The sequence below is a fragment of the Thalassophryne amazonica genome, chromosome 18 (genome assembly GCF_902500255.1).
Source record: "Thalassophryne amazonica chromosome 18, fThaAma1.1, whole genome shotgun sequence".
Lineage (NCBI taxonomy): Eukaryota > Metazoa > Chordata > Actinopteri > Batrachoidiformes > Batrachoididae > Thalassophryne > Thalassophryne amazonica.
Window position 1 is genome coordinate 62,747,494 of NC_047120.1, and position 11,472 is coordinate 62,758,965.

Consider the following 11,472-nt stretch of genomic DNA (forward strand, 5'->3'; position numbering starts at 1 on the left):
CGAGAGGGAGGGTTCACCCTGGACAGAATGCCAGTCTATCACAGGTATACACACACACAAACAAAACACACTCACACTTAAGGTCGATTTTGAGTTGCCATTCCACCTAACCTGCGTGTCTTTGGAAGTGCTAGGAAGCCGGAGCACCCCGTGGAAACCCACACAAACACGGGGAGAACATGCCCACCCCACGCAGAAAGGACCAGGTGGGAAGAGATCCCACAACCTTCTTGCTCTGAGGCAAGTATTAACAACTAAGCCACTGTGCTGCCTAATACACACTTTGTAGTGATGCGGTGGATGCAGCAACACGTGCACCAGAGCATCCTCCCAGACCTGACACTGATGCCGTAACAACAACCAGCATGTCGAACTTTAGTTACAACTTGGAAGGAGCAAGTCTGTCTTCTGAGATCCTTAAACCTACAGTTTTGTTGCTCTGTGCAGAATAATTGTGGCTTTTCGGGACCTCGACAGACATTAAACAGCACAAATTAAACACATTCACACATTATTTCTGGAGCAGCTACTTATCAGGGGAAGAGTCTCTGCACAAACATCACAATTATGTGAACTGCACCGATGTTTAACGCTGTGACTTCATAGTCACATTAACCAGCACGCTGTGTGTGCTGAAGGAAGGGGACAGCCAAATATTTAACAGGCTGGCTGCAAAGGACAACTCAGTAAGTCCCTTTGGCTGCTCCCTTGTTTGCACTCAGGGTTGCCACAGCAAATCCAAGGTGGATCTGCATGTTGAATTGGCACAGGTTTTACAAATGCCCCATGCCAGTGTTTTCTGTCAGGAGAAAAACTGCAGTATATGGACATGGGTCCTTTTATTGTGACAGATGATCAATGGATGGATGATGATCCATGTCAATTCAACAAGGGCTTCACGCACTTCGCCTCAGATTTTCATAAATTTTAATCAAATATTCCCAGACGATTCAGAACAATAAATTTGAAGTTTGAGGCCTGTAGGCCAAGTAGTTTCTGAGATATGGCCAATTTAGTGTGCATGGGGTCCGCCGTTTTTTAGGCAAAAATTATGGCCGTCATTTCTAGAGCCATGTTCAAAGCAGAATATCGCAGCAAATAATGGACTTAGAGGCCTGAAATTTTCTGTGGCAGTTGTCATGGACACCCAGACTTGGACTATAGTCAAACAACAGACTGACACTAAACTGTGAAGTTTATGTATGCTCAAACTATGGAAAATATTACATTCACTATAGCGAGCATCCATGTTTGAGACACTGAAGCATACATTACACTTAAAGAAGCCTTTCCATTTCTTGGCTCCTTAATGCCAGCTATAGTGGCTATGAAATATGTAAATTTGGCATATCTGTGGTAAACAGTTATTGTGGGAAAAACCTCTGAAATCTGGAAAAAGCATTTTGTGGTCAAATTTTATTAGAAGAAAAGCTCAATTGGGCAGTAAATAAAACTCTTCAAACTGATTCCATTTTGAAGGTATTGATAATTTTTAAATACTTTATGTGCAAGTTATCATCAGGGGCGGTGACCAAATGGTTTGTGTGCTTGGTTTTCATGTAGATGATTCCTGGTTCAAATCCCACCCCTGCCACATTTCTCTATCTAATATGGAGTTGTATCAGGAAGGGCATCCAGCACAAAACTTGTGCCAAACCCAACATGCTTATCTACCTTGGATCTGCTGTGGCGACCCCAAGTGCAAACAAGGGAGCAGCCGTGGGATTTACTTTAATTATCTTCATCATCATGGATTATTTTTAATCATGGACCATCATCATGGATTATTTCTAAAGACATGCAGGTTAGGTGAATTGGAAACTTTATAATTGTCCAGGTCTCCCTTGTAAAAGAGATCTTGATCACAATGGGACTAACCTGGTTAAATAAAGGTCAAATTACAATTATAATATGATGCAACATTTTATAGAGTTCTATAGTTTAAATAATCTACAGATTAAACTATAGCAAAATTTATGACAACAAATATTGTTTCTAAATTTAATGGGGTCATATTATTCTGACAGAGGAGAAAACGGTAAACTGAAACACAATAAACAACCTGAAAGTGAGATGGGTTTGTCAGAAAACAATGCAACTCATCAAACTGCATTTAAATTGTGGACAAACGACTGTTAGGGTAAACAGGAAGTTTCCCTTTGTTTCTGCTTAAACAGGGGAGAGAGGAAAAAAAACAGCAGCAAACAAGCAGTTTCAGTCAGCAATGCCATGCTCATACACAGATTTTATCTGGAATTTCAAACTTGGATTGACAACCTCTGCAAGGCATCCTGTTTATTTAAACAAATTAATAAATAAAATCCGAGTAACCAAAAATAAAGGCATGCCGAAATTCTTTTTTTTTTTTTTTTTTTTTTTTTTTTTTTTTTTTTTTGAGTTCCACACTTCAGTGATGTCATCAAATTCCCAGCATATCAGCCATCTTTCGCAACAGAAGGGGACGGGGGGGGGGGCATAAACATGTTTCAACACCATGACAACCTGACGAAAAAGCAACTGGGGCAGGAAATGCAAAATGAATTCCACCTTTCAATCAAGTCCCAGTCATCTTCCTTGAGAATGAGTCACTCGGAAATGTCTGGAATTCAAAACATTCCACATACAGTCTGATGCAATCGACAGCACGAGCGGCTTCTGCACTCAGGGAGGAAAGCGCAACAATAACAAAATGTGTGCAGTAGTTTTGACGTAATCCTGACAGACAAATAAATAAATAAATGCAGATTATTTTATTACACTGTAAAAATCGGTAATGAATTTGTGATGTAAATATAAACATTACAAAAATACTCGTATGTTTGTTGAAGAAAACATCTGAATTTTACAAATGCGAAAAAACATCAAATAACAATATAACAATTTTATAAGAAAATGAATCTTATGAGGAAAAAAAAATTATTTTGTGATTAAGCATAATGTTCCAACATTAAGAGAAAACAATATTGGAAAATGATCATTCTATTTTTACTAGCATGTTGACCACGGGGATCCACGGGTACTAGATTGAGTAGTGTTTATAAAATAAGTAGCTAACATTTTTCAAGGGTGGCAATAAATTATGCAAAGTTTCTATAATGATTTTAACAAAGTGCAGGAAATTAAAATGAGTAAGTTTTATGATTAATTGTATTTAATATTTGGCACATTTAGTTGATGTTATGTTTCACAACTGGCAAGGTTGAAATATTTCCTTTATTCAGAGCTTGTCTGGTTACCAGGGACTGATTAATGCCGATATCAATGTCCATTCTTCACTGTTATGTAATATCCCTAATTTCTCCAAAAACATGTCCTATTAGCTTTCTGCTTTAGCGGCATTCATCCTTGACCCAAAATACATAAGCATTACAACGGGCAAATGTCAACTCTCCCCAGTTTCTCCGTGATCAAAGTTAAACACACACATACATAGAGGCCACTTCGCTTATAATATATAGATAATATTGTGGCCCCAAATTTCTTTAAAATCTGATTTTTTTTCCCCCATTAGTGGCACTAATATCCATATGTAGCTGTGAATATGTGTATAGAGGATTCCTGTCCCTCTAGTGACCCCTGCTGCTTTGGAGAATATTGCACAGAATAATATGTCAGGTACAGCGGTGTAAACAAAACTGACCGTGTTTTCTGATTTAAAAAAAAAACAAACAAACTATACAGCCAATAAGAGAGGATAGCAGGAGGAGCCTACAGCACATTCACAAACATTGCAGCTCTTATTCTGCACTGTCCCAAAACAATGAGATCTTGTCAGATTGGGTGTGGCAGCTGAGATATCATATCGCCACTAAACTCCTTCCTGTAATCACAAACAGAGCCAAGAGGGGGAGGGAGGGGGGAACCAGGAGCACCAAACTCAGAGCAGATCCTCAGTGGTGATCCTCGGCTCATCTCACCACTCTGCTTTCAACAAAACTTCATCACATCAGGGCATTAAATGTTTCAAATGTAAAGCAAGTTTAAACACCTTTAAATGATAAAAATTTAACTAAATCATAATTTATCTGTCTCGAATTGGTTTAAAAACTCTTCCTGGTTTAACACAATTGTTAAATTGCCATAAATGTGTTCTAATACAGATATATAACTGTTGTCAGGAATATCAATATTTTGGAAATAGTTTGGAAAACTTTTTTTTTTTTTTTTTTAAACAGAACACAATCAAAATGTGTTAGTTGTAGCTCTACTTCCAAATAATTTCTTAACAGAACAAACTGATTAATCAATTAAAGTATGTTAATCACAGCTGTACTTACAAAAAAACAAACAAAAAATTAGCTCCTCAGTTTGTTTGCAGGTGCGACCCCTCAAAAACAAATAAACCAAATATCTCAAGACCTTGGCACAACAGATCTAATCCGGAAAAGAAAACAGTTTAGAGGCACTAACTGATGTTCAAAACCCACCTGCTGTGAAATAACAAAAATTAATTCATTAATTACGTTTTCAATTGAACATTTTGTTTGGACAGTCCAAAAATGATCTAAAAAGACATGTTATAAATCACTTGGAAGACTACTTTTCCCCTGTGACAATCAATAAATCAGTAATAAATTATAAATTTCAGCACACTTTTATAACGCCTTTTCAAACACATTAAATGTCATCCAATGTCACATAAACATCCACGAATTTATGCAATCTAACTAAAAACACACACCAATTATAACTGCTGACAAATCTGTGCAACTTGGATGCCTCTGAAGAGTTTAAACATTTATCCACCAGGGGGCAGATTAGAGTTTTATCATCTCTGGCTGACAGAATGTTCTACTGACTTGTTTCTGATCTTACACCAGCTCTCAATGACATCACTGCAAACAAATGCAAATAGCACTCCATAAAACTTTGACGCGATTCTGCTGCATCAAAGTATCTTAATGTACTTTTATTTCTTCTACCATTCCCATGGTTACACTCAAGGATGGGTAGGATTACTTTGAAATGTAATCAGATTACAAGTAATCCAAATGTATGTACATACATACATGTAACCCACATGTATTCTTTCAAAGTAATCCTACCCAACCTTGGACACTGCCACATGGATGTAACTCACCGTTGCCCAGCTTTAATTTTGGAGAAACAGCACAAAGAAGGCATTACTGAGTTTGCATATAACACAAATATTTGTGCTTATGAATTCGGCATGTTGCTGCGCCTTTCCGCTCACAGCCTGATGTCTTTGCTATTCGACCCCTTACGGACGGAATCACCCGAAGCTTCGTTTCCTGCTGATAACATGTCGCCCATCGGCAGACGTAAGACATTAATCAAGTTTGTGTCTGCTGCTGCGTTCACTGCCACCACAAGTTTCACGGACATTCCACTGTCATGTTGGTGAGGTTCAATAAACTTTGCTGTTCAAAGGTTATCAGGGTCACATGGTGAGACTGGCAGCAGTTCAGTCAAAAACAAATTCTAAAATATGTGGTGAACTCAGCAGCTGAACATTTCGCTCCAATTTGCCCTACATTTGGGAGCAGCCATATATATATATATATAGCCTCCATTCTACCTTGAAGTGGACTTTAGCGTGCAGGTGTACGAGCAGGGCAGAACAAAGGCTTTTTGTTTGGCGAGCCGGCGCCTATGCAGGCGGAGCTGGACCCATGCTGGTGGTTTGTCCTTCACACGTAGAGGTCCTTCACACACTGAGGTTTTCTTTTTGTACGCAACAGTTAGAGATGAGCTCACCTTCTCTTTCTTCACAGGAATTATCTATATAATAAATAAAAATGGTTCAATTTGTAAATGGACAAAAAAGAAAAATTATGAAATAAATGCCTTTCCATCCACCATTTCTCAAAACTACTGCAGATTCCGTTCAAAGCACCAACATTGACAAGTACGTACTAAAACAGTGGCAGTCTGGAAGGCCACCACGTAAAGGCTTTGGAAAAGAAATAAACTGACAAGCTTTAACCACACCTGCTCCTAATTCCCACCATGCATGTGAGGATTATTCCCAGCACACAAGTAGATGGTTTATAATTAAACGAAAACAAACTTGCCTCTTGCACTGATCTGTTGCATTATAAGTTAACTAAAGTTTAACCAACATATGCCCTTTTACTTTGGAGACTTGCAGAGAAATATCATTTATTGTTTTTGAGTTAATGTTTTAAGTTGCACTGTACAGGATACATGGATAGGCTTTTACCAAAGCCTAGGAATTTGATCCAGTTATTCAAAATGAGTCAGAAGGAGTTAGTAACTAGCTCGCTGTTGATAGAGAACCATTTAATCTCAGATCAAGTCATACTATAACGTTTGTTTTAAGTGACATGTAGTGTTTTAACTTGTTCTAATTACAGACAGTTAAAAAAAAAAAAAAAGCAAAATACGATGTGATTTAAAACATACTGAAAGATTTGAGGCCAAGTGTGACACAACTGGGATAAGAATCAGCACCTCCAAATCTGAGACTGTGGTCTTCTGTTGGGAAAGGGTGGATTGCCGTCTCTGGGTCAGGGTCTAGTTATTGCCCTATGTGGAGGAGTTTAAGTATCTCAGGGTCTTGTTAACAAGTGGGGGTAAATTGGAGCGTGAGATTGATAGACAGAATGGGTCTGATGTTCACGGACGCTCGGTTGCTTGTGCTAAAGAAGGAGCTGTTAAAAGGTGAGACTCAATTTACACTCCTATTCTCACCTGTGGTCATGAAGGGTAATGATTGAAAGAATAAGGTTAGAGATACAAGCAGTGGAAATGAGATTCCTCCGTTGGGAATCTGGACTTACACTCCGGGACAGGCTGAGAAGCATGAAATTAAGGGAGGGACTCAGAGTAGAGCCGCTGCTTATTCACATCAAAACGAATGAGCTGAGGTGGTTCAGGCACCTGATGAGGATGCCCTCTGCCTTGAGAGATCTTCCAGCCATGTCCAACTGGGTGGAGACCACAGAGAAGACCCAGGACAGGCTGGAGGGATTATATCTCCCATCTGATTTGGGAATGCCTCTGGATCCCCAACGAAGAATTACAGGATTTGGCAGATGGATGCGAAGTGTGAACTGAGATGCTTAGTCAGCTGGCACCAAGACAAGAACTCGGACGAGCTAATTCATCTCAACACAGAACAGCAAATTATGATAACAGAGGTTTGTCACAACCTAGTCCCTTCGGCTGCTCACTCCAGGTTGCCACAGCAGATGCAATGTGGATCTGCATGCTGATTTGGCACAAAATTTACGCCGGGTGCTCTTCCTGACGCAACTCCACATTGTTTGGAGAAATGTGGCAGGGATGACTTACAAAATTGGATTCTATGTTTCAGCTCTGGATAATTTATTTTTTGTTACTGAAAAACAATGTAATCCATAAGGAACAGAGTGAAACAAAAACATTTTTGCCTCAAGGTTGCCATAATGATTGACAGTTTATATTCTTCACCTCCTCATTAATATTTTTGTATTTTTGGCAGGTTCACTTTCACCCATCTTCTGACATCTGTCACTGCTGACACATGGACCATGAACTCAAACTTCTCTCCTCAAAATTATTGACCATTTTCGTTTCATTGTTGTTACAGCCAAATATTTTCTTGGTTGCACTCGTGACATTGCTACACTGTCAGTAAAGAACTGTGCAAGGCAACTTATTCATCTTCTGATATTTCTGTTCTAGTTCCGAAAGAAATGCACTTAAAACGTCATCCTTGTCATTCCTGTGCTCTTACTGACTAAACTGTTATTTTTTTAAAAAACACTTTCTACTACGAGATCCAAGCTTTTTCATAAATAAATCAAATTATGGATCAAATAAGTCGAATTCAATGAGTTGAAAATAATTTATCTGAAAATACTTGACTTCATATAAAGTAAATCAGAGGAAGAAAATAAAAACTGAAGCAACGCACACACAGTATTTTCATTGAGAGGGCAACTTACATGACAATGTTATAAAACTGATGATAATCAGTTGTCAGACAAATGGATTAGCCAACTCATTTCACCATTGCTCTAATTACAATTCTTTTCATGGGAAAGAGGTCAGGCAGTGTGACTTTTGGTGAAACCTGACAAACCGGTGAAACGTCCCTGCAGTCGCTCCCCCTCCCCAAGCAAAGTACTCAAGCTTGAAACCAGCTCGTTGACTCAAAGCCTTGGTGACACACCTGCTGGGGAGACACACCTTACCCGACTCAGACATTTCCGTAATTATGCAACAGCGGCCATGTCTGTTCCTCACCTGGCGAAATGTGCCACACCGTTCCACCGCAACTTCACTCATGCACACTTTAAACAACTCAATTTGTTCCTGATCTGGACTCTTGTGAAGAAATAAGTGCCAACACCTAATCACTTCAAGTACTAATAAGTATAATTATATATGAAGTGTGCAAATTGTTGCCTTCATACCAAACTCCATAGGAGAAACTGTCATTTTTAAAGTTAGTCTTGTGTGAGAAAACCCTACTTAGTGGAATGTACCACTTAGGTTTATTTTCAAAACTCTAAGCAAGGTACTACTTAATTATATATATATATATATATATATATATATGTATAAAACGAATTCAAAAATTAACAAACCCATTTTGTTTAGTTAGCTGTGAAGCAACTTTAAAAGCTTGGTAAATTTCAGTATTTATGCTCAAAATTAAATTCTCTCTTTTTAAGATAAACCCTGCACAAAAAACAAGCTGACAGTTTATCAACTTTATAACACAATTGCACTTCAGTTATAAAAGTAAGTCACTTTGGCTTCTCCTTTTTTCTTTTCTTTTGTTAAACTGGGGCTCACCAAAGCAGAACTACAGATGGATCGACATGTCAATTTGGCACAAGTTTTACACGAGATGTCCTTCTTGGCGCAACCCACGTTACATGGATGATGTGCAAGGGTGGTCTTGAACCGGGAACCCACTATTCTCCCTCAACAAAACTTAAGTTATAAATATTTGCAATGACATCAGTGTTAATTAGTCACTAAAACAAAGATCAGAGACCATGATCAATTGTTTGGGGAATTTAATCAATGAAAAATGCTGATTAGTCTTCGGTTTAAAGCTTCTTATGAGCATTTAATATTATACGTATGCCACTGTAGTTTGACTATCCCTGACAAGCAATCACTACTGAATTGAATTTATGGACCGTTTTATTTTTTTTTATTGCAGCATTTAATAAAAATCAGATCTTTAATTGATAAAGCAGCTAATTGAATCAAGCGCTAATCAGACATTTACATACAGCAGTGATCAAATCAATTCAACATTTAAAGCATATATAAAAAGTTAAACTGATCGTTAACTAAAATTAGAGTGATTTATTTTAACAAATGGTTTTGTTGTTGAGTTACCTCAATTTAAAATTATATATTAGTTTAGTAGCAAGACTTCATAGAAAAACGGGGCATTTTAACAACATTCTGCAATTTACAAACCGGTTATTTCCAAGTAATACGTGAACCCCGAGGTTTAACAACTATATTCTAATAACGGATATTGTATTGGTTCGTAAAACATAAACACTTAACTTGGGTGAAAACCAATTTACCAAATTCAAAACAAAAACAATTTTTTTTTTAAAGTTCGGTTAAATTATTCAAGAATTCAACATTTAAAAACGTCAACAAGGTCTTTTGATTAGAGGCAATAAATGTTTTTTTGTGCATTAAAGTATTACGTACGTGCACAAAGTGCTGCTACGTAAACGTTATTAAAGCCGAACTTGAAAGTGATTCATTTAAAAGTGCTATTTGGCTTAAGAGCAACTTATTATTGGAGGAAAAGACCAAGTTGTCAGTGTCAGTGCTAGCCAGTTAGCTGGGGAGTCGCAGCGGATCCCGGTGAGCTGCCCGGTTGTTAGAAAGCGAACAGCTGTGTGTACGAGGCCGACCCGGTGGTCCGGTTCTGATCCGGGTGGTTCCGGTCGGACACCTGCGGGGAAAAGCAGAGAGTGACGGCAAACAGAGGGCCCACCTCCCGCACACCTGATCCGCACAGCTCGGTCCACCGCCAAAGTCCAGGGAAACCGGAACAGCCACAACCCGCAAGCTCCAAAAATCTAAGTAACGGCGACTTTTCAAACGAACGGCCTCAAGTCCTGGTAACCGGTTACAAACTAAAAGTAATCGGTAAGCTGTGCGGCGGCGGAGCCTCCGGGTTTCCTGCTAAGCTAAACTTCAGTTGTGTAACTCCGCCCCCGTGCTGCATTCAGGGCGCCTCGTCAACTCAGAATCCCTGACTTCCCTGTGCGCTCCAAGCCTATTTAAAAAATTCAGGGGCGGATCTAAATTCGCTGGAGATGGGGGGCGGACTGGATTGGGGTGTGCCAAAAATGTTTTAAATTTTCCAGTCCCCACTGAAAAGATTTTCTATGAATTTAGCTGCAAGGGAGATGATTGACCAAGAAAAAGACTGAATTTGAGGATGAGGACCCAGTTATTGGTTCTAAGTTTTCTCATTTTATGACCACCGTTGTTGAGCTTGTGTTTTATGTCAGAAATAAACAAGTTAGTGATTTTAAATTAAAAACGAATTTACTTCTTATTACAAGAATTTTTTTTAGCTTTCCTGACAAGATTCTGAGCGAATGCATGTAAAAGTAACAGCAAACAAACACTAAAATAATTTTAAAATAAAGCATATTAGCCAGGCACAGTCAAGCGAAAATCATCATTGTTCTAAGATTACAGTAAGTATTCATTTTGGCAAAAAAAAAAAAAAGATGACACAATGCATTCTGGGTATTTTTCCTAAATGCAGTTGCCCAAATTCTTGGAGTCTTTTGTCCTGGGATGTGCCCACTGCTTCTCTTTTTAACAGCGAATCTGGTCCAAGAGACCTTTTATGCACAGAAATTCACTAAATCTGAAGTTTTATTTTCTCATCTTTTAACAGCAGTTACATTTTCTGAAATCCAAAGATCTCAGAATGAAGTATTTTGTAGCCAAAGCAGACTTCTTTCTTCTCTCCCTCAAACAGGGCTAACCAATGTGGGGGCTGCAGGTTACATTTGGTCCAAAGTCCTTTTATTGAGACCCACCCTGGCAGTTGATAAATTCTCTGAAAATTAATGTTATTTTGTAATATTATCTTACACTTAGAATGCCAACTTTTCTATAAAATACAATATTTAATTGTATTTTAATAGTATTTATGGAATTCTCACATTTACTTTCGGACCGCGGCTCACCTTCACAGGCCCATCGGACCGGTGCTTATCCTTGGACACCGTATGAAGCAGATGAGTTTTTAACCATCGCAGGTTCGTAGGCCGGTGCACAAGTAGACTGGAACTATGCTAGGACAGAGACAGGTTCCCTGGACTCAAACCCTGGTCTATACACTCACCGGCCCCCTTCATTGGGCACACCTGTTCAACTGCTTAACACACATAGCAAATCAGGCAATGAATGACATGGCAGCAACTCAATGCATTTAGGCATCTAGACATGGTGAAGACAACTTGCTGAATTTCAAACGGCGCATCAGAAAGGGGA

The 11,472-nt window shown here is 38.7% G+C and overlaps 1 protein-coding gene across 4 annotated transcripts in view; it reads right to left on the reverse strand.

Moving 5' to 3' along the window:
• llgl2 (LLGL scribble cell polarity complex component 2) overlaps positions 1 to 10,207 on the reverse strand; it is a 45,585-nt gene extending 35,378 nt beyond the window's left edge. For 3 of the 4 annotated variants that reach the window (XM_034193384.1, XM_034193385.1, XM_034193382.1), the window contains exon 1: positions 9,950 to 10,207. The gene's annotated coding sequence lies outside the window, so the exon portion shown is untranslated. The remainder of the gene's footprint in view (positions 1 to 9,949) is intronic. The other variant, XM_034193383.1, reaches the window with a different exon arrangement.
• Positions 10,208 to 11,472: the final 1,265 nt, after the last annotated feature.